Source organism: Columba livia, chromosome 8 (assembly GCF_036013475.1).
Source record: "Columba livia isolate bColLiv1 breed racing homer chromosome 8, bColLiv1.pat.W.v2, whole genome shotgun sequence".
In the NCBI taxonomy this organism is placed as follows: Eukaryota; Metazoa; Chordata; class Aves; order Columbiformes; family Columbidae; genus Columba; species Columba livia.
In genome coordinates, this window is record NC_088609.1 from 25054298 (window position 1) to 25077950 (window position 23653).

At 36.7% G+C, this 23653-nt stretch overlaps 1 protein-coding gene across 10 annotated transcripts in view; it reads left to right on the forward strand.

The window, feature by feature from the left end:
- ZNF644 (zinc finger protein 644) overlaps positions 1-23653 on the forward strand; it is a 50691-nt gene that overhangs the window by 2454 nt on the left and 24584 nt on the right. For 8 of the 10 annotated variants that reach the window (XM_065072641.1, XM_065072631.1, XM_065072639.1 and 5 more), the window contains exon 2: positions 19259-19314. The exons of the other annotated variants lie outside the window; for them this stretch is intronic. The gene's annotated coding sequence lies outside the window, so the exon portion shown is untranslated. The remainder of the gene's footprint in view (positions 1-19258; positions 19315-23653) is intronic. 10 annotated transcript variants of the gene reach the window in all.

The window sequence follows — 23653 nt, forward strand, 5'->3', positions numbered from 1 at the left end:
CTGTATGGTATTTTTTATATTCAAATAATCCATGGCAAATATCATTGTAATATAATCCCAGCAAAGGTGTACTATTCTATTTTGAAGTTTCACGAAGTCCAGCATCTAGTTTATACCTAATATAATTAGAAGGAATTTGCCTAGGCAAATGTGTGTGAAGGTTCTTGAGTGAATGCTAAAAGAGAATACTACTGTCTTGAAATCTCAACAGGTGACTGGGCTAGAGAGAGGAAGAGGCACTGATCACTTAGAGCATCCTTGTGGGGTTCCTTGGTACAGCAACAATTCATTAAAATAAGAGCATCAGCAAGTGAATAAACAGGATGTTAAACAATAGTGGCAATGCCTTCCACTTTAAAATAACACTGTAGGCTGAATTTCAATATGGACGCTGAATTCAAGGGTTGTCAGTGGAATTTCTGGTGGAATAGTTTGTGCTTTTTCTTGCAAGCATTAGCAGAACCTACTACCATGTGTACTTTTAATTCAAGCCTTTTTGAAGTCACTTCTAGAGAAAATGGCCCAGAAAGGGAATAAAATTCTCCATAGTAATAAAACACACGTGCTCACATGCAATTATTAATTTCAAACAGTTTCAGACTTTTTATCAACTTTAAAAGCTCTGAGAACTTAAAACTTGAAATAATACAGAATAGTTGTGTCACTTGCTGTGCAGTTTCATCTGAAGCTGGTTTGAATTAATGGTCTTTGAACAGTTGCTGACTGGCTGCGCTTGTATGGCTGGTTGATAACACACTTTCCTCGTGGTTTTACGTTTTCAAACAACTTTCTATCTTCGAAGAAGTTCGAATGATGCAACTATTAGATAATTGTCTTAAGATACTTGTTTTAGTCCCTCTATTATAGTTGTAATACCAAATACACTGCTCTGATGTTGCAGTTATTTTAAGCCAAATTGAATTAGTTCCCTCTGTGCTCTGGATTGTGACTATACTGTATTATATATTCAGAGATTAGGAGGAAAAAAATAGTAAAATTAGGTTGTATCAGAACAATATTGCACTCACTTAAATTGACTTTGAGACTGGTCAAGTTGGTATGGCCTCTAAAGCCCAATTCCTTCAGATGGAACTAACATCCACCCACTTCAGAGTGTAAAGAAGTCCCTAGTGAAATAAACCAAAACAAGTCTGCCTCCCCCAAAAATATGTTCATTTATCTTCTTGAGCACTCTAAATATAAGCTGATTTTTGAGAAATAATATTTAGGTTTGCTGTTTGTTTGGCTTTTTTTCGATGTAGATGCAAGCTTCATATAGCTACTGGAAAAAGAACTTCAGTTACCCAAAGAAATTGTGTATGCTGGTTATTCTGGCTGGTATGCATAAAGATACTACTGGGCTGTCTGGGTTAAAGGATTTCATGTAGTTCGTAGTACCATGAAAAAATATATTCAAGCTAATAAAAAAAAAAACAACACACAAAAAACCCATACACTTTCACGCATGTATACACTGTGTCCATTAAATAAAAGCTTGTGTCAGTTAATAGGAACCGTTCACACAAGCAGCGATGGTAGAAAAGTCATGCTGATGTTATTCACAGAACTGTAGAAGGGCTTCTCTTTGGTAGGCAAGGGTGTGAAATGGTCACTGGCTTCCTCAGTTACCTGAAAATGGACACAAATACTGTGCATCTCTACAGTACTGTAATAATCTGAGATTTTAATTTGATGCTCAAATCATAGCTGTTTGTCAAGGAAGACCATGCAATGAGTTTACACAAACTTCTAATGTGTGTTTTTTCAAAAAACTGAAGAAAGCATGATAGTCACGGGATCAGCCGTGTTGTTTCATCTTGTTACGGAGTCTACCCAGAATTCTTTGGTATTTACTCATAAGTGGTGTTGCTTCATTGAAGAAGGGCAAGCTTTTTTATATTTAAAAGGAAATAATCCAAATAAAAATTAATATCCAGTTGTGCTGCATTTCTGTCACTGTTCAACTGTACATAGTAGCTGTTATGCTGATAAAATGTTGCAGCAACTTCCTTACATTACCAGTGAGGTTAAAGCGGGGGGAGGACAGTGACTTAACAGTGAGTATGCATTTTTTGGTCTTGGTTACACTAAATATTATCTGACAGTATTTCTGAACCAACTTGGTAATACAGAGAACTCTCACTCCAGTCATACTCTTGGTGTGGGAGTTGTTGGTTTCAGGTGTGGCTAAATCCAGCTACTGAAAGCAGTAAATCTCTAGTTGACGTTTATTGATTGATCCTGAGTGCTTAATCTTACATGTAATCAACTAACTGAAGGATCATGGGATATTTAGTAACTTGGTATTTCTTTAAACTTAATCCAGAGGATGTGAAGTTTGTGCTCAAATCAGAATAAAGGTCAGATTGCTGGGTTTTCGAATAGTTCAGGCCCATTGTTAGCATGTAGTAAATATATGCAGTATGCTTAGTTGCATGGTAGATACTTTTACCATACTTGTAAAAGCTTTGGAGTTTTTGAGATTGGAGTACAGTCTTATTCGCTTCTGAATGAAAATAAAGAAGGTAGAAGTTGCAGTCTGAGAAATTTGCAAAATATATATATATATATATATATAAAGGGGCATTATTTAATGAGTATTTGAATGATTATATTTTTTGCTTGCCTTGAGTACTTGGTAATGTTATAGTCTTCACAAAGCAGCTACAGTGGGGGAAAGGATGTGTCTCAGGGAACAGGATGGAAAGAGTTACAGGTGCCCGATGATTTGCGCACTTGTAGCTGTAGACAGGGATCGAGATCATTGTAACCTTCCTGTTTTCAGGGCCAGCTGTTAGTGCTCCCTTGTAAAAATATCTTTCACAGCAAAGTAATAGAACACAAGCAAAACAAGGTGCAAGGTGTATGTCTTGTATAATTTACTTTATTTACAGGCTTTTACCTGATGCGTCCTTTTTAGTTAAAGTGGAAGAAACGAGGTATTTCTTAACAAATTTAATCATTGTAATTCTGAAAAGTAGTAACGAATCCCTCCTACCTGCCTCTTTGCAGAATAATAATTTGATATATTGATAGCATGAGTTGTGCTTTATCACATCTGCTTTTGCAGTGTGGCTTTTTGATGGGGGCAGGGATGGGTTTTCCACCCAATATTTTTTTCCAGCAATGGCACACAGCGGGAGGTCAGGGGACTGCTCTTGGAAAAGTGATAGTTAATCTGCTAAAGCATGGCAGCTCTGAAGCTGCTCTGTGTTGCTGCTAGTAGGAAGTGGTAGGTATCTGCTTCGTGACTGGCTGCAGTCTGTGGGGTGATGGGTGGTGGTTATAGTTGATTTTATTTGTTTTGATTTGTTTTTTTGTTTTGTTTTGCTGCTTTTCATAGTGTTTGCTGCTGATATCTTTCTTCATCTTCAAATGTAGGCACATACAACAGTTTTGTGGCTGTAGAGCTTCAGAAACTATCTGTAATTTTCCAAATGTATCTTTTCCAGTCAGAGGAGTTGGGAACTTTATAGGATTTATATACTAAAATTAGGCTTCCAGCCACCAAAACAGTTGGTGTAGGTTATTGAAGAGTTTATTGCATTTATGATTATTTTGTTTGCAAAGAAACCATGTATTCTTACGCATGTTTTTAGGAGTCTTCACCAAAGACACTGGATTCTGTGTTCCCCTGTGATAGTAAGTGGGGAGGTTAGAGAAGGAGAGCATTTTTTCCAGAAGCATTTTTTTTTGTTGTTACTATAAGTTGGCTTGGTATTAAAACTTGTATTTTCAACAGAGGACAGCCTTTGTGTGAAAATTTCTGATATAAATAACTTTATTTATTTACACAGAGGTAGTGTATTTTGTCGTTTTAATACCATAGTTGTTATGGGTGTATCTTCTGTGAGAAAGTCTTGATTGTGTGTGCTATCACAGGGAGTGGGAGGTGACAGTTCGCAGCTGGCATCTCCCAGCTCTCTCCCATAATGAAGCAAGTGCTCTGTCCTCTTCTGCTTCCTCTGTTCTTTTTAATATATATATTAATATCTATGAAATCACCTAATATTTTCTGTTCTTGAGCAACACTTAAAATAAGAACCTGTGGCATGTAATGAAAATAACTGCATTGTATACAAATTATAATGGGTCTTAGAACTCTGAAGTTACTTTAAAAAGTTTTTTATCTTCTGGGAAGCCAAGAACAAAATATCTGTTTGTGCTCCCTACTCAGGTACTTATTATAAAAAAATAATGTCATGGCAGTTTTTTTCTGAGGAAGACGGGGCAAGATAAATTGGGGTGGCATGTGATGGTGAATTAACCTAGATAAGCTGCAAGGAAAAAAAATTCTGAGACTTTGGAGTAGTTATAGCATGGGAAGGAGTAGAGCTAGTATTCGCTGTTATGTTCCTGTAAATGAGAAGTCCCCATTCCTAGATTCTCTAGGTGGTGAGACCTCCTGGCTAAGTTTGCTGCCTTTCTCACTGCTATATATGTGGTGGAAAGTGCTGGTGGATGAGAGAGGTCCAGTTTCTTTCCTGGCATCTGTGAATGTTGGAGAGGAAGAGGAGTAGCTTGTCCAGAAAAAAAAAAGGTTCCCCCGGTCTAGCTCTTCTCTTGTGGTTGTAGGATTGCTGTTGCTTTTCACAATATTACCAGCAATATTGTGCTTTAACAGGCATGATCTATTTCTACACAAGGGAGAGAACCAAAAATAGAAATCATACTTGGGAAAAATCATTCAGATCCCTATATAACTCAAGTGTCACGCTGTTTCTAAAAATGCTATACAGGTACTGTGATAATTCATTTTTAGAAATGTCTTTTAGACACTAAACACAGCTTGGGAATTTGCCTTCCATTTTTTAGTCCAGTGAAGTTCTAGCAGAGGTGAGCAGAGATGATGATGTGCAAGAGATAGTCTAGCAAGATTTATGTCAAAAATAAACAAACAAATTGTTACAGTGGGAGAGGCTTTTTTTTGTAATTATTGCACACACACAGAGAACTCCTCCACAGTTTATGTGTGTTCCTTTGCCTATCTATCCAGGTAGATCTTTATAAACTTTTATATAGAGACAAACAATTAAGATATTCTTTATTGTTTTCCAATATAAGAGTATTGTGCTGTTCTAAATTAAGGCTGTATTTAGGGTAATGTATTGACATATAGTAAAATTGTGAAGGCATACAGGTTCTGTAGTCACTTCAGAAGTCCGGCAATGTCCATTAGGGGAGTAGAGAGATGGGTTTACACTTTTGCATAAAAAGTACTGCAGTATCCCAGCAGAATATTTTTTCATGTCATTTGAAGTGTTAATGGTGAGCTGGAGGTTTTGTCTGTTAAGCCATTTAGAGAAAAGTGGGTTTGTTTTATTTGTTTATTTGATCATTTTGATGTTTTGGATGTTGGGTGCTGTTTTATGTAAAGTTCTATTTAATATATTTCAAATAACTCAGCGTTAGGTCCATCTGTTAAGCTCGTCCTGAAGCATGCTGCTATGTACTGTTTTCAAATATAAAGGAGGGACGATTAATTAGTGATTCCTTGTGTTGTGGTTTCCATGATCTTCTTAAAACAAAGTCTTCTTCCAATTTAGGAATATTAATACTAGGGCCCAGGGTGATTTTGTTCATAGTAATCTCTCTGTGGCTTCACTTCCATTCTGCCAAGGAGTTTTACCTTCACTTTTATTTCTTTTTTTTTTTTTAAGTCATCTTCTGGAATGCCATTTTCAGCAGGAGAAAGTGCAGCTTTTTACATTCTTAAGGTTGTCCTTTTTCTTCATGTCTTCTGTTGCTGTAGATTCGTTAGCATTTCTTTCTGATCTTAAAGGAGATTTTGCATTCAGAAATTAAAACCAAAGCTATATGATGTTAATCAACAGCTTGTTTGAAAGAATACAAAAATTTTCAAGTGTTACCTTTTGTTACCAATACTTTTCTATTCAGAATTTACACTTTGTTTTTAATAGGACAAATCTATTAGTGTAAAAACAAGCCAACCAACCCACACCCCAAAGCCCCCTTGCCTTTTCTTTATTCTTGCCTTCAGTAAAAATCTGAGTGTTTTATGACAGCCTGTACCTCATAAAAAGTCAACACAAATATGACATGGTTTCCCTTTAAATACTGTAAATTCCTGGAAATTTTTTGATGGCTCTAAGACAGTCAGGGAATAGCTTTGGTTAGGGTATTCTGGAGTCTAATTTTGGAGAAGCTGACTTATACCGTGCTGTAACTTCCTGTAATTTTTATTTTCTTTATTATCTGAATTTTCTTGAGTTCTCTGAGTCTAGGAGTAAAGACAGGTTATTTCTTAAATTAGATTTGTAGTAATACCTCATGTATTTCTGTACTTTTAAGAGAGTTCTGGAGTGTAGTTCATGCCTCTTTTTTTTTTCTCTGAAGCTGTTTAAAGTTGATTACGCAGGAATTGAATAAGTTCTGAGCATTTTTATCAGAATTGATCTAATTAAGTATTTTTTCTGTATGTTGTCCATGAACTTAAAGAAAAGTTCCTCTCCTTTAATTCGTTTAAACCAGAAGATTTCACATTCACAGATAATTCTGTAAGCATTTAGTGTTGATGATGTTTTTTTCAGTGTTCCAGCCGAAACCAAACATAAAATATTGGAGTTAACCTTGAAAATCTAACTCGGATGTTTACAAAATTCTCAATAATGAACTAAGATAGTAGCTCTAGGGTTAGTCAGCAGGCAAATAGTCAACCCTGTTTACGAGCCTAAAAGTAGGCACAGAACCTCTGTTGACATAGGTGAGTAAGTGTCCTGGTTTTGTTAAAAACAAGTTTCTCTTTTAGTGAATTTGCCTGTCAGCTAAAGCCTTCATATTAACTGCATTTTCCTGGAGAACCAGACACATGTTTTGGTAAACCTAGCAATGGAATGCAAACTTATTGATAAGCACGGATGGACATCTCGCGAGAGGGGCGACGAGAAACAAGTGAGCAAGAAACTGACCAACTGTGTATAACATTCCATTCACGTGAATACTTCATATAAAAGTGGGAGATCACGAGGATCTCGTGTGGCTTTTCCCTTTTCCCTTCTGCTTGTGGCCGACATTAGGAGAGGACCTTGCTAGTCGTCCCTGCGAACTGAGGCCTAGTGAGAGAATGAATCCAGCTCCGGTTGGCTGCAGAGTCTAATCCAGGACTTCAGGTGCCGGCTCTGCAGTTGCTGAGACTTTCAAGATTGGTTTTGTATATTTTGTATTATTTTCTCTATTCTTATTAGTAGCATTAGTAAAACATCTTTAATTTTTTCCAACTCTCTTCACTCTGTCCTTCTTTTCCTCCCAATTGCCTCTCCTTAGTGGAAAGAGGGGAGAGAGGGAGGGGGAAGTGGGGGCGGGGAGAGTGGGTTAACAATACATCTGCCAGGGTTTTATTGTCACCCCGCAATCTTAACCCTCGACAGTAAGTTTTTGGGACATATTAGTCAATATCTCTGTGAATTTATGAAGCTTTTGCAGAAGGTGTTTTGGTGGTCATTCTATTTAAACTGTGGGTGTCTAAACCAGTTGAATTTTCCTTTACCTTAGGTGCTCACTTTCATTTGTTTTAAGAAGCTTTGTTATTAGTGCAAGTAAGAAAAGCAATTTACTCGCTGGAAGAATATGTTACTGTCTCAGTGTTATGTGCTTTTTAAGGTACAAGGGAGGTATGGGAAATGTACAGGTTTCTTTGCCTCAGTGTGTCTATATTCTGAAGTGGAGTCATGTGAATGGCCTGTGCTGTGTGTATATTTATTTTATACTCTTGATTTTGTACAACCTTAGCCCATGCGGACCCAGTTCTCTCGCACTGTCTCTGTAATCTAATGTAAAGCATATGAACAAGCAGGATTAGGGTGTGTGTCTTGTCTCTTCTCTTTCTTGGGTTACTTTGAAAGTTTGGTTGGGAAATTTGGTCGGGAAAACTGACAAATATAGTGTATGTGGTTTTTTAGCTCCAACCAGATTACATGAACATGCACAGGTGAGGATAACCAATGTGGTGTGCTTTTTGCTGCTGTCTTTTTTGAAAATACTACAACTTCTTTGGGAGCATACTAGAAAGATACTTTCCTGCAGCTAGAAGAAGAGTATTCACTGCTGTAATTCATCATATGATGGAGACATCAGCACTTTTATAATGAGATCAGTATTTCATATTAATAGTAATGTGTATCACATGACCAAAATGGTGGTGATGAAGTGGCCAAGCATATGATGTAATTGGTTTTCTGTTTTGTGGTGTGGCAGGTATGTCATGGCCCTTAAATATATTTTTTAGAACCTTTATGCCCCTCCTCAGTTTATTGGTTGTGTATCTTTATAGCTAACTAGTGGAAACTAGGCCAGAAGATACGTATTTGCAGGTGTGACAAAGCACTGAAAAACTGTCTACTTTACTATGTGTATGTAAATGAATTTGAAGTAAGTCTCTGCATGAAATGCTGCATGCTTACACCTGAAATCCCAGATATCTTACTACTAAAAAAAACAGAAGTTGGAAGGACAGTCCATTGGCTGTCATGTGTTTGGAAGAATTCAAATAGTAAAAGAGTCAAAGATAGAAAGCTTTTGCCTGGTTGATGGCCAAGCAAAAGGAGGGTAATGGTGGAACAGAGTCCACAAGCATTTAACTGGTTCAAGTTTAAAGAGGGAAGGATTAATGGAGCGCTAACCTTGAAGTGAAGTCTGCCTAGGACTGCTCCCCCTTCTTGCAATCTGATGTGGAGATTCCATCAAAGTTTATTAAACCATGTAGAAAGTAGACCTTAAGGTCCTGCAGAACTTGGGTAGAGGGACCTTGGGATAGATCTCGAGAGTATCTGCTTCATAGCAAAATGCATTTCATAGAATAATTTTTGAGCAAAGGCTTAGTAAATTTACAAAACACTTGGAAATTGTACTATAAGAAACAGTTTCCTATGGTGATTAAGTTAGTGCGTTAGTAATAAAACATGTGGACACTGTTTGACTGAACACTGGGACCATGAGTAGGAGCTTGCTGATGCGGCCTGGATGTTGTGTCAGAGCTGATCTGTGGTTGTGGTGCTGGTGAGGTGTGGCTGGTACGATGCAGTGTTCAAAATGGTAACTAGTGATCTCGAAATACATTTCAAAGAGCTGTGTGGAGGCATTTGCCACAATTTGCTTGCCAGATGTGGGTAAGATGTGAGTTATTGCTATTTTAAAAAAGTAAGTAAAGTAAAATAAAGACACCAACACTAATGCAGCTGTCTAGTGTAAAGATGTAAAAGTAAACCACAATTGGTTTGTGTTGCATTGCTACAGCTTATCTGAAGTAGGAAGTAGTTTTTTCGTATTTATGTAGGTGATGGGCGATGTTGGAAGCCACCAAACCAAGAGTGAACACTGAGCAGATCAGTGAGGAATGGATTTTTACTTATGTTAAAACCCATTTTCAATAGCTATTAAGGTGATGGTATTAACAGCATATTTTAACTTTATTCCTTCACCAAAACTAATCCTCTGTCATCAAAAAGCAGGCTCTTGCAAATGAAAGAAATGCTTTACGTTACTAGTTATGTATATGTGACTCCCCAAAGTGATCTTTCATAGATTATAAGTAATAACATGTATACAAACCGAATTAGAAAGCGGAGTATTTTGTAGGTTCACTTGAAATCTGATAAGCAGTAGTTAAACATAATTGTATAAAATACATGTATATTTTATTTGGATAAAACTATGGCAGGAAGAATGTCAGTACTGGAATTTATTTTATTTTTTATATGGTTATTTTCTTCATACTGAAGCATTCATTATAGTGACAGCTTAGTCCTCTGATAAGCAAGCAGGCTCTGAGGGAGTTAGCAGCGGTGTTCAAAGATGTCAATACTCTGGAGTGTCTACTCTGTCCTCTGCTGGAGGTTACTGTTGTAGGGATATCAGAGTAAAGTGTCTCAGCCACACCAATTCAGAGTTCAGCATAAATCTACCTGCATTTTAAGGATAAGTCCTAACATATGACATTTATTACGAGTTTATAAGCAGAGGCTTACAAATACTTATGGAAATCTAAGTGTGCATAAAATATCTAGGAATTTTTTGTTGGATTTTACATTTTTGTGTGCATAGAAAATACATTTCCTCTGAGACCCTGACCGGGAGATTCCTTTTCCTGATGTGGTCTACGGGAAGTGTCAGAAACACTGTCTAGACAGACAACAGCAGGCATTAGAGCTCGTGATCCCAGCATAGCTACCCGTTCAACTGGAACAAACTTGTGAGGAACTGAGTTTGAACTTGGGATTCTGTTTTATAGGGATACTTATGTGCTAATACCAGTTCACTGTTTCCTCCCATTGCTGTTACAACGGGTTATGTATTTCATTTTCTTCCTAGTGCCCTCCTACCATTGCTTTTTTTTCAAACTGTAATGAATCAAGAAAGGGAGATTTTTAAATTTTTTTTTCTTAAGAAAGAAGTGAAAACAGTGTCATTTATCACTAATTTTGAGCCGTAGGATTTTAGTTTCAACCTTTTTTAAAAACTGTATTGCAGTCTGAAGAAAGCCAGGAGAGTGTTTCAGGTGTTGTCATTTTTAAGACCACAAAAATGTAGAGGAGTTGGAAGTTAATGTGTGTGCTAGTTTTGTCTTAAAACCATTTTCTGAATACAGAAAATCCTGAGAGATGTCAATGCTGAGAAATTGCTCTTGGCCACAGCACCTGCTCTGGTTTTGTAACGTGTGATGTGAGCAGGGGTTCCCTGTGGCTGCTGCCGCAGTGACCAATGCTGTGCACCTGCTCATCTTCTCCTGGGCTGTGTTCTTAGAGCCTGCCAGTTAAAATAATACATCACATCGCTGTTCTTCTCTCCCAGTGTCCTGCAAACTCTTTAGTCTCCTAAATGCAGAGTGTGTTTTAAAAAGTGAACTGCCATACTGTTGCGTTTTCATTAGTGTAAACTGAAATGGTGTCGAGTCCAGCATTAGAGAATACTGTTAGGTAAATCCATTAGAAGGCAGTCTAGAGGGAGGTGTCTGAAGAGTGCAGCCAGAGAGAAAACTGCTGAGCAGTTTGCCGCCTTTGGGTTTAAACGGAGATTGCAGTAAGGACTGTGCGCTTTGGAACAGTGTTAAATCTGAAAAGAAAATGGCTACCAGAAATCGTTGTTGCCTCAGTAACAACATGGCTTGACTGTTAATGTGCTGCTTTAACTGCTATTAGAAATGTTGTGCAAAATATTGCTTTTGGTAAAAGTGTCCTAAATGGGAACTGAGGTGTAAATCCATTTAGATATTAATGGATATCATCAAGATTCTTGCTCTAGAATACCAATCTATTTATTGGAAAAATGAATTCCTAGTAAATATTTTTTAAAACTGAATTATTGCTTTTTCTACCCCCAAAAAATGCTTAATAGTTTTAAATTTTATTAATAAATATAATGTCCACATAAAACAATGTGCTGAAGAGACACAGTACAGAGTATTAATCTTTTTTGGTAATCATTTTTTAAAAAGCCCTGATACTATTTCACGAAGTATTTGGTAACACAATCCTAGCTTTCAGAAATTAAGCCCTTAATTTATTTTTTTAATGCAGCAAAGCTTTCATTTAAGATATTTTTATATTTTAAGTTCAAAATGAAAAAATATGGCCAACCTAAATCCTGTTTGAAGACATATGAATAAAGACCGGATTCTAGAGTGGACTTTACTCAGGGATCTGCATTGTATTTTATTTCATAAGGACATAAGTGTATGTATTGTGGAATAAACTTTTTGCTGCCTTTTTTTTAATATATTTTTTTATTAATAGCGAAGAGTGCAGTTAGTGCTGAAGAATTTCAGAGGTGTGTAATGTAGTATGTCAGGAAAGGGGTATGTGAAGTGCGGTGAACGTGTGACGATTAATTGATGCATTTCTATGTGCGTCAGGATTCCACAGGTGGCAGACTTGATGGCAGGAATGGACTGACAACTGTATCTGCTTTTCATCAGAGTCCAGTGTTTGTGCTGTGTCTTGTATACTTATAGCAGATCCCGTTTAGTTATTTTGTTTTTGGGGGGGATTGGTGAAGTTCTTTGTCAGACTTCCCATCTGAAAAGACACTGGATTCTTTCAGTAGAGGTGGAGCTAATAAACTGTTCTCTATTCAGAGGGCCTATGAAAGATTATTCAGTGGTCATTGGTAAAAATTAAGAACACTTTTACTTAGAGTATACATCTAAAATATATGGTTGCCTATGACTTGGAATGCAAGTATCTGTACTTAAAACATGGTATTTTTCAAGTAGCACACATGCTTTATTTACTTTGGTTGTACTTACGTACTATTTTTATTATACAATCTGATTTCACACCTGCCTTGAGTATCTTGTACAAAATAGTCTTCTGACTGATTTCAGTGGAAATCTGCCTCATTTACAGGCATATGTGCCAAATACATAAATTACAACTTTCGAGCAGTAGAAAAATGCATAGCATGTAAAGACAGTCATTTGGACAATAGAATGTTGCAGCTTGGTGGTACACAAAAGGGGATGAACTAATTTGATGTATACAACCTTAACTTGAACTTTTTTAATTATTATGCTTAGCTTTGCCTTCTTCATGTTTTTATTAAAAAATCTTTATGTTTTGTGGAAAGGAGAGGATGACACTACAAATGTCTACCACCACTGTAAAGTTTGGTATTTAAAAAATGAATCCTGAAATGTAACAAGCTGTTTCCTTAAAAGTAGCATATGGAAAGTGCTGCCTCAGATGTTCTAATTTTTTTTTTCATTCACAAAATGCATGTTTTTTAATTAAGGCAGTTGCTTCCTTAGAGAAGCACTTCAGAGAAGAAGCTCTCTGGTTTTGATTTCTGTTTACTTAGTTTCAGCTGAGGAACTGGGTGTGCAAAGTTTGAATTGGTAAGGAACCATGATAAATTTCTATGAGGTAGGCAAGGTCTCATGTAACTCTGTCTTCCAAAGTGCATTCATGCCATGCTTATAGTCACTGCATTCCGGGGTGCTGTATATAGAGCTCATGTGATGATATTGTGAAAGAACATGTTGTAATTCAGACTGGAGGAGAGAGTGATTCCACAGCTGAAGGGCAGAGGCAGTTCCTGCACAGGTAATGTATTGACGAGATTTTGCTGACAGCATAATGAAAGAGGTGTTCAATGTCAAGGATGATGCCAAGGTTATGTACAGTGCCATTAGTAGTCTGGAGTGGAATGGAGAGATGATGTCATTCTGTGCTTTAAGCTGTTCCTATCTGATAGAAGCTGTTATATTTAAGGTATATAAATGCAGCAAATGAAGAGCTGGCTCACGTAGTCAAGATAAGTGGGTGGAAGGGTGACTGAACATGTACAGGTATTTATTACGCAAGTGGTATGTTGATCTGTAACTTAAAATGGTAGAGAAGCTATAAAGAAGGTGAAATATTTCTCTGCAGTTTATTGCTTATGGTAATCCTTATTGTGAAGAATGCCATTTGATTTAATTAGATATGGATTATTAAGTATTGATGCTTAGAATGTTACAACTAATCTTACCTAAAGGGGAAACTGCATTGATAAGCAACCTTCAGAAACAATATATTAATATTTTATCCTAAGACCTTGAGGTTCTAAACATTTTCATAACTACATCTTTAAACAGATACTTCAGTTTAGTGCTTTTATGATGCTTTCATTTGTATGTTGATTCTAACATATTACTTACCGGATAATGTACACTGAAAGTAAACGGCTCTTTAATTATATTTGTTTCCCCTTGCTTCTGTGTAGACATCTTTCCGTCTTTATTGTGTGCCTATTGTGTACATCTGAAATGCTTACTTCTTTATCTGTTTAGTGATGGAGAGGAAAAGTAACCTCTTGTTTTATTGTCCAAACCCCAATATTTTTCATTCTGGTGAATTTTCCATTTTTTTCATTTACATAATAGAGATATTTGAAATAATTAAATCTGTTGTTGAACTTAATTGATGGTAAAAACACAAGTTCATTTTTTCTATTCAAGCTACTACTTTTTTTCCCTACTGTGATACTCCTATTAATGTTGTATTCATCTACTTGTAATCTTCTTTGGACTGAAACAGCTTCACAGTCTGAGGTATGATCAGTTGTGTTCATTTTCTATGCTGTCACACTTTTCCTTGAAGCGCTTCACCGTCCCGTACGGGGTATTGTCAAAAACCAAAACTTTCTCCAGGAAGAAAAATGAAACATTTCAACACTTCCACGTGAAAGCCCCACCACAGCTTTGGGAACTGTGCATGTGGCTTTTTACTGTGATGAATAGACAAAGGAAGAACTGTAGCTTCTTTGAACTATTTTTTGGATAACTCAAGATCTAGCAGGAGACTCAAAATGCAGGATGCAGTCATCTCTCTTGCAGTCCCTTGCTTGCTCACTCTTGTTCAGTCACTGCAGATTCTTTGAAGTCAGAAGCTTTTCCAGTAAAATGACTTACGTTTTGTCTCTTCATATTGTGAAGTGTTAAGTTCTTGTGTAATTTCACTTCTGGATAATTCAGGCTTCAGTACGGTTCCTGCACTTAAACGTCGCTTTGCATTAACTGTTTTTCCTTTGCAATTTTAATTTTGATAAATTTGATTGTGACATATATAATTCAGTTGGTTAAACTAAGGTTGGGATAGCATAGATTGAGAAGACTTTTACAAATTCTCAAAGGGAATTAATTTTGTGATTTTAGAAAACCTCCTTTAAATTCAAGTGATTATTTGAATTCATCCACATTGAATATTATGAATATTTGTGGGTACTGAATGTAGATTAAGTTATTTTTACACTTTTTAATAGAAATCAAAGAGCATGAAATCTCCTTGTGCAAACAGAAAGCAGGAAACTACATTTAGTACGTACAAGGTCATTATTGTCTACTTGTTGGGAAAATGGCAGTATATGCTTGTATTTAAAGAGCTTTTCAGCTGTATTAACTGATTGAGGAGACTTGTCGTCTAAGTTCTTGCATTTTCACTCCTCTTCTGAAATTATTTTATCCTTGGTAGTTGTGTGTACAATTTTAGCTGGAACTTCTGGGCTTCTTGTAATAGCTTTTTCTTAGAGCAGTCTCTGTTTTCTACTAGCTGTTTCCTCCTGCGTCAATGCTTAGGATTATTAGATTTCTGTAAGATTGTGGACATCTTCCAGAGCTGCATCAGATACCAGGATGAAATTTCTTCCTCTCCTCCACAGCTTTTGAATTTAGCAGACTTTAATGCTGGGACAACAGTAACCTAACAAAAGTAAATGCTGTTCTCAACCAACTAATCACATTTTTGTAGGTGCCAGAAAGTACTTGAAGTCGAGATTACAGTTGCAAACTTTTTTCTGTGGTTTTATGTTAATATAGTGAAATGGGACTGTTAAACCATAGTTTACACCAACAAAAGTAGTTTGTATAGTGTAGTTTATTCTAGCCTTTGTTTCTTCCTCTTCCTTCCCCCACAAGCATCACCAGCTATGGGGCAAAGGCTAGTTTTGTATTGCATTATAACTCTCTTAAAAACAACCAACCAACACACACACAAACTTCCCAAAGCAGCAACAACAGTAAACCCACCAAAAAATTGCACTGTGAGTTATGTTCCTGACTGCAGACATTCCAGGAGGAGGTGGTGGTTAAAGATAGTTAGGTGCTTTTCCCAGATAGATGTAGAAATGTCAGTTATCACAGATCCCTTAGGAAATAAAAGCTAACCAGTAGATAAATAGATCAAAATCCATGTCAGGATTACTGCAGATTTTATTTACTTATTGTACACCTTTGTGTTCTAGTGTTTCTCAAGCTTTTTCCCCAGAGGGGGGCATGTTATAGGAGGTACTTCATTATAGGAAACAGAGCCCTAATAATATAATAGAAAGTGACTGAAAGCAAATTTATTCTTGACATAAGATCCCGCTTGTTAGACAAGTTTTCTGTAGCAACTTACATTTAAACTCAGATTAGTTGTCTTTATAAACCTTGTATTGTGAATGGTTAGGAGCTTCATGCAAGAGTCATGGATAAAATCTTTATAGATGTGAAATAGTTACCTTAGTTCTTCTTTATGAACCTGGATTTTGAAGTAGCAACTGTTGTTTCTTTGGGAAAGCAGTATTATGGAAGCTTTTGTAGTTGTTCTCTAGCTAACCAGAAAGATTAAAAATTTTAACTAGTCTAGTGCAATCTGTAGCAATTATTTTACAGCCTGTATAGACAGCCTTCTAAATTATTACTCAAACAAATGCTTTTTGAGAATCTCTTTGTGTCTCTCTCTGTAGCTCAGATACACTTGAGACATTGTACTTTTGTCTCTGGGCAATACCCACAGCTGTGACTTTGTCATTGCCTACAGACTGGAGAACTTCTTGTTCCTACTTCATCTTTTTTTATGTGTTGCGTGAAAAGAAGTGTCATTGGTTTGCTGCTCTTTTGTATTGTCTCTGGGCAAGGGGATCATTGCTAGCATTGAACCAGCCTTGGTTCACACTTACCAATTAGTCAGAAATACTTGTGCTTTTAAGCACTTTCAGTCCATTTGTGTTTCTTCAGTATCACGAGGGTACACGAGATACTGCTTGTCTCCACCATTGCAGTTTTCTTCTACTTCCTGTTCTCTGCGCTTATCAGAACAGGCAGCTGCTTATCGGTGATCAGAGCCTAACCATTTTACAGCAGTCCTTGTAACTGCAGTGGGCCCCTTTTCACTCTTTGAATGGCAAGGCCTGAAGGTCAGTGCCCTGTAACTACATTCTTACCTGCTTCTGAGTCCCTTTTGATGCTGTCTTTATTACTTGGTGAGGGAGAGGGCTTTCATTCTCACTTACTTTCCTGATAGTGAGAATTAAGACAGGAAAATTGGAGCCAAAGCATTTGTGATTTTGATGTCTTTGCCTTTCCTTAAGAAGTCCTGGAGAACTACCTCTCTTGGATCTGCTGGTAAAGAATTTCAGGTGCTCAGTTATTCCAAATGTCAGCACCCTTGAAATGAGGTGTTAGAGTTTGATTGTGCTGGAGTGAGAGGAATCTTCCTTGACAGCAGAAGGACCTTTGAGAAGTGACTGTTGGTTAAGTACTGTAGCTTGGGCTGCTTTAAATAGAGTCTCAATGCCATCAATAGTTTGAGCTAAAATCTGATGTCTTGGTGCAGATTGCATTGCCTTCGTCAAGGTGTTTGCATGCCACTGCATGTACTGTCTCCCATTGGGTGGAGCTTTGAACACCAGTGGGTCTGAAATCCTGAAAAGGGGAATTAATTCTGTGGGTCCCTTTGAAGCTTGTAACACAGGGCTGCAGTGGCCAGGCCTTTGGTCCTTCAGCAGCTGGCTTGCTGATGATGTCTCTTTGTGAAGCTTCTGACACCTTTCCTTCAGCTGGACAATATCCAAATTATGATGGCACATCTTCTCTATTCCCTTCTCTTTCCCTCTGTGCCTGATGTAGATATAGAGTAAGCCCAAATTGATCCCCAAAGTGGTCTGTGAGCTCCCTGTGAACCAAAGAATACCTACATTCAAGAATACTGCCATTTAAGTTTTCTGCAAAAAGCACATTCAATGAGTACAAGAGTACATGCCCTCCAGACAAGCGCTGCAGAGTAAGACTTGCTGGTTTGTGTCAGTAAATGGGTTGGTCCAAAGTAATGTATTCCCATGGAAAAGCTGTTAGTGAGTGATGAGTTATATGACAGCCTGCTGTAGTACCTTGACCTGCAGTTGTCTGGGATTAATCCTTTGATGCAAAGATTCTATCTGCTCTTGAATCACAAACCATAAAATCTGTTGAAAAAGGTTATTGCTAATGTTGAGCAATTGCAACGTTCAAAACGTGAGAATTGTTACAATGGTGGTGGGAGATCATTTTGCACAGGGGCAGTCACTGGTATCATTCTTACTTGCAGTGAGAGAAGTGGCTGGGATTGGCTTTGCCCAGATGAAATTGGAAGATTTACTATGTGAATCTTAGCATCTGATAATGTAAAGCCTGCATAGAACTGCTTTCCCGATTTTTTGAAAGGTGTTTTGGCTTTTCATACATGGGGATTGTGGGTTTTGGGCGTTTTTAACTGTACCTTTAGTTTTACCTTCTGTAACATACAGTAGGGCTCCACCACTGCTTGAAAATAGCACTTTTGCTTCTCTAGGCTAGTAATGTGAATATTACTTTAAAACATGACTAAAGAATTTTCTTTTTTTTTTTTGTAATGCAACTTATTTGAGAAATTAACATATCTTTTGAATAACATTAAGGCATCAAGGCTACAGTTCAATGTGATAATTAGGAAATTATCCTGGGGCTAGGGAAAGGAGCTTGGAGACTTGTCTTCTGTTGCTTTATATTGCCCAGCAAGACTTTTTTGAAAGGCCTGTCTTTCCTTACTCTTTGTAATTTAGGCAGGTGTCTTTGAGACACAAACTGACTGGGGAGCTCAGAATGGGAAAGCTGTGTGTGTAAACAAATGGAGGGAAGGAATCTTAGCCAGTATGTGAGGATAGGTCTCTCAGAGTTAGTTTTAGTGATGGATACAGTAGTTTAGTCTAGATACAAATAACCCTCTCTGCAAAGCTGTATGCTATTTGTTGTGTCTTCATTAGAAGTAGACCCATTTCTGTAGAGATGCTATATCCAAATCCATTCTTGATTTTGTGCAGTTTTCGTGTCTTTCAGAGTCTCTTCCAAATGGTATATAGTCTAGGAGGTGAAAAATTGCCTTGTATAGTTCTGTTAAAGATCCATGAGCAAAACTGAAATTAAAGCATTTAATCTGACATTAGTCAGCCTTCATGAAGGCAAAGTAAGCTATGATTTTAAAATGAGCCAGCTAGACTTAAAGTAATAATCACAACTTGGTCCTAGGAAGGGCGAGGAATTAGCAAGGCCCAGGTTTAAAGTCGCCCAACACTTTGCCAACATATCTCAGATATGTTGATGGTTCTTGCTAAAAAGATTCAAAGATCCCTTTAGTTTGTAACCATTTCAGGTGACCTGGAAGGCACTAGCAGAAAATGCAGCAGAGCTTTCCTTGCCGTGCAACTTTTTTCCCATGTTCTGCCCAATTAGTTTAATAGCGTGTGTATATTTGGTGTGATTTCTTGTAGATTTTTTAGTTAAAGTACCAACATCTATGTTATTTGAAAATTGCATGTGTATTTGAGAGAAGACCACTGGAATTTTGGTATTTCTACCCTGAGACAAAACTGATAGAATACATTTGTAGCTGTTGATTCCTTAGCACTGTACTTTGCCTGTCTTGTCTGATGGTCTAGAACACAAGCAGAAAACAATGACAGCTGTACAGTAAGTTCTTGTTTTATTTTGCAGGTTTGTTTTAATGTGGAAGCGGATATTGCAGCTTAATGCAAATCAAACAAACAAAGGTGAGTAGAAGTTGGGGGGGGTGTTTTTCTTTCAAATTCTATGAATTCGTTAGCACATACTTCCAAACACTCAGAAAAAAGTGGTTAGTGAAAATTGTATTGAAATTTATATCCTGATTACTGTAAGTTATCATAGAAGTATCACTATGTCCATACCAAAGTAGGAACAAAACACACACACACACACCCCTAATATTTAAGATTATTATGATAATTATGCTTTTATTGGAGCAACTAATATAGTCAAAAAGCTATCAAGGCATTCTGCTGGCTGTTGTGAGCCAAAGTTATGAGTACTTCAAATTAGTTTCATCCTCTGCATATTATCCATCTGGTTTCAAAATACTGAAAGTGTACTTTGCATTGGCTAAGCAGCATGTTAAACTTGCACTTATTCTATTAATAAATAACTATGCTGGAAATTTGACCAGCTACCAGAATAGCATTTTGAATTTTTAATACTGAAATTTTGTTGGTTTCTGGTTTTGGTTTGGTTTGGGATTTTTGAGCGCTATTTGAAAGACAAAGTATATGAAGATGTACTGCTGGTACTCGTGAGCTGTAGGATTTAAGTGTCCATTTGCACTTGCAAAGTGTCCATCTAGAAAAAATTTTCTGTAACTTGGGGCATTTCTCCTCTGCTCCCCCCAGCTCTTATTTTGACAAAAAATAATGCAGCTAAGCCCAGATTTTGTTTCTCTTCATGTTTCTTATGTTCTACTTCAGGAATACTTTGACCTTTAAAATTAATCTCTTCTTCATTAAATTGTGTGAAACATTTAACAAAGAGTGATTTGCATTAATCCATTTTAGCTTGAGTCCTTCAAGCGTATCTTTAGGTAAGGCCCCAAAGTTCTCTAAGTTCTCTGCTGTGGAGACAGGACATGGTGGACTCATGTACATAGGCTTCTGTAACAAATGACAGCTGGCTTCTCAAGTTCCCTGCTTGCTCTTTCATTAATATACTGTCTCAGAATACAGCTGCTTGTGGTGACTTGATGTTTCAGAGAGGTGAGAGGGAGATCCCGTTTGCTCAAGTCAGCTTTTTCTTCATTTCTAATCTCTGATTAATATGTAGACTTAATGTAACTTTTAAAATGTAGTATGTACATTTTAAAATAGACATGACCTGCTTTGTTTCTATCTTCTGTTCTGCTAAGACTTTTTTAGAGCAACTGCTGTCAACTTTAAAATACTGATTATACCAGAACAATTTGCGGGAATTGAAAATAACTCTTCTGTTCAGTGTTGTTCCTTTGTATAGTGTATAACTGATTCAGAACTTAGATTATGAATTGTCTTCTGAGCTATGAACAATTAGAAGTAAGCTATACTGCTGTAGTATGCATATACTTATGTGCAGAGGATGTTTACTGCATTAGCCGGACTTTGCAAGTTTCTGGAATGTGCTGCTTTAAGAAAAGGAATAAATATAACTCTACAAAAGGCAATACTTTATTTAAGGATGAGTGTAAAACAATAATCAGGGCTAGGCAGGGGGCTTGAATTCACAAAAAGATTTAGATTTTTCCCTGTGCCTTCTAATGCTTTCAGTTTATGTTCTGTCTCTTCTTAAATTGTGTTATCTCATTGCTGGTTTAAATACAAAAAATTAGTTGAGAAGTCTTGTATATAAATAACTGAGTGTGTTCTTTAAGCATGAAATCTTCTGGATGGAAGTCCGAAGACCTTTCATCTCAATGACGGTTAGCTGTGTATAATAGGAAAGAGCTGGTCTCTGAGGAAAAAGACTGTGCTCTTGCATACATAACAAAAGGACAGAAAAATGTGTGAAAGAATACATGGAAGCAGTGTAGTGATGTTTGATCAGTATTGTTGATGCTTGGAGGAGATCTTGAGGTTCTGACAGTTCTGTGAAAATGACAACTGAATAGTCAGTAAATCAATGAAAATATTACACATTATCAGGGAACAAAACAAAAACCAGAACAAAACAAAAACCAGATCCGGTTATACAAATTTGTGGTGTACCATAGATGCATTGCATTGCAATGTGTATTGCTTCTGGAGTACTAGTCTAGTCCTGTGACTAAAAACGACGTGGCAGAGCTGCAGAAGGTTCAGAGAATGGCAGCAAGGATGACTAAAAGACTTAATTCTAAAGAACAACCTGCATTTCCCAACTGCCTCTGCCTTCTGTCTCCACTCATGAGTGTAGTGGCTGCAGCATCTCGTAGGCTTCTAAACAATAAACTCCCACAACTCTGTACAGACTTGTCCTTTTGTGTAAGCTTATGTCATGTAAAGCAATAGCTGAAAATGCAACTTAATTATTTGCTTAAATGTTTTTCTTGTACTCTTGACCAAAATGCATTTCCTAATGACTCTGATGATGTACTTTCCATGTACTTTTTCTTTAAGTAAAGGATTTGAGGTTTTTGTTCTTCTAATTTCAGATAATTCACTTTTCTCGTGCAAATTTAAGAGATTTAAAATCCTGACTTTTGGAAATTAAAAACAAAAATCTTGCCAGCTAAAAACACAGACATGTAAGATACTATTTACAAATAGTGAATGTACTTTGTTATGATAACCATAGTCTTTGTTCTTATGTTTTCTGACTTCCTGACTACATCTTCTGAGCTCCGTAGGAGGACCTATTTTGTTTTAAATACAGGGGAAAGTTAGGAAAAAATAACCTTGGTCTCAATGTGTTATTGAGACTCAATGGGTCATGTTTCTGTGTAACAGGAAACACTACAGAAAGTAGATGCATTTCCCTGTAACAGTGTGCAGAGCGAGGTCAGATTTTAAGGGGAGCGACCTTGTCTTTTCTTGTCGCTTGAAATTATGAGTCTTGTCTGTTCATTGGGTCATGTAAAGAGTTATATAGCTTTGAGTCTTTTAAAAACTCTTATTCTATCTGTTCATCAGTAAGGATAACTTTCTCCAAGTTGACAGAATTTTTTCTACTTAATCTCAAAAGGAACAAGATTTTTTTTTTTTGACCTGCTGGTTACATACAATCTTATTAGCTTTTTAACCCTTGATCACTGAGAACATACAGGATGATGAGAAGCAGTTTGCTGGTAAAGATGAGTTAATATCACTAATGTAATTCATTACATTAAGGTTTTAAATTCTATTAGTAAAAGCAGAATGTTAGTTTCAGGTAGTCTTTTTATAACTGGGAAATATAGCATGCTTTCAGAGTTTAGTCTCTACATTAGCAGGAAAGACAATATTAAAATTCATGGTACTGTTAAAATAAGTACAGCAAATACTTATCACCCAAAAAAGCAAAAAGCATGAGAAATTACTAGATGTGTTTCAGGTCATGCTGAATAAAAAGAATTACAACTTTTATTTAGTATTGTAGGATATAAGGGAAGAATTTTTCCGAAGTTGAGAGGTGTGTCATGTTCAAAGATCTGTCTCAATAAATTTGGGTTTAAATGTTTATAATGTTGTTTTTAAGAAAGTTGTACTGTAAATCCATTATGCAGCATCATGTTGTCATGCGAGTTTTCATCTGTGATCTATAGGACTGACAGTTCAGGACTAGTTTTATGCAAGTACTTAACAATATAATTTAATGAACTTGAGAAATATCCTGTAAAAATAGTCAAATATACCTGACTTCGAAAAATGCTTCTCAGTCTGGCTGTGGTCTTTAAGTGCTAACAGAAGTACATTCAATTGTTTATCCAAGTAACAAGCTGGATGTTTATAACTTAAGAAGCCTTTTGCTTTGGTTACTGAATTCATCTTTCTCTGGAATTTGAGATTACAGTGAAAATAAGATTTCTGTGGCCATGTAGTTGTAATCATTGGGGATTTGCGCAGAGCTGTGGAAATTAAAAACAGTTTGTTGATATATATTGGATTTGTATTGGAAGAAAGGGCTATTTACTCAACTATTCACAAAAGGTGTATGAACAAAAAGAACAAATTGTAGGAAAAAAACAGTTCTAAATGGAAAGTCAGTTTTAGATTTGGATATGAAAATTCTGTAGGTTCTGCTTTGATTAATTTTAAATGTCTTTGTATTAGTACACCATTTCTCATATTTGGCATCTGGGGGAACATTTTCAGTTCTGTATGTTCTATTCATGTGGAATAATTAGATTTGCATACAGAATTTCACCACCACTTGGTGGCAGTACCTGGCTTCAAAAGGACTTAGTTTTGAGCAGATAAAGTGACTTTGATTCTGCAAAACATAGGTTGAGGGGGAGTAGGTTTGTTTTTAAAGTTCTAAAAATTACTGATGTGTTTTATAAATGGAAATACCTTTTATTTAACCTACTGGAAGGACTTGCATTTGTATATGTCTATGGAAAATCTAGCTATCGTATCTGATATGTAATTTAAGAGT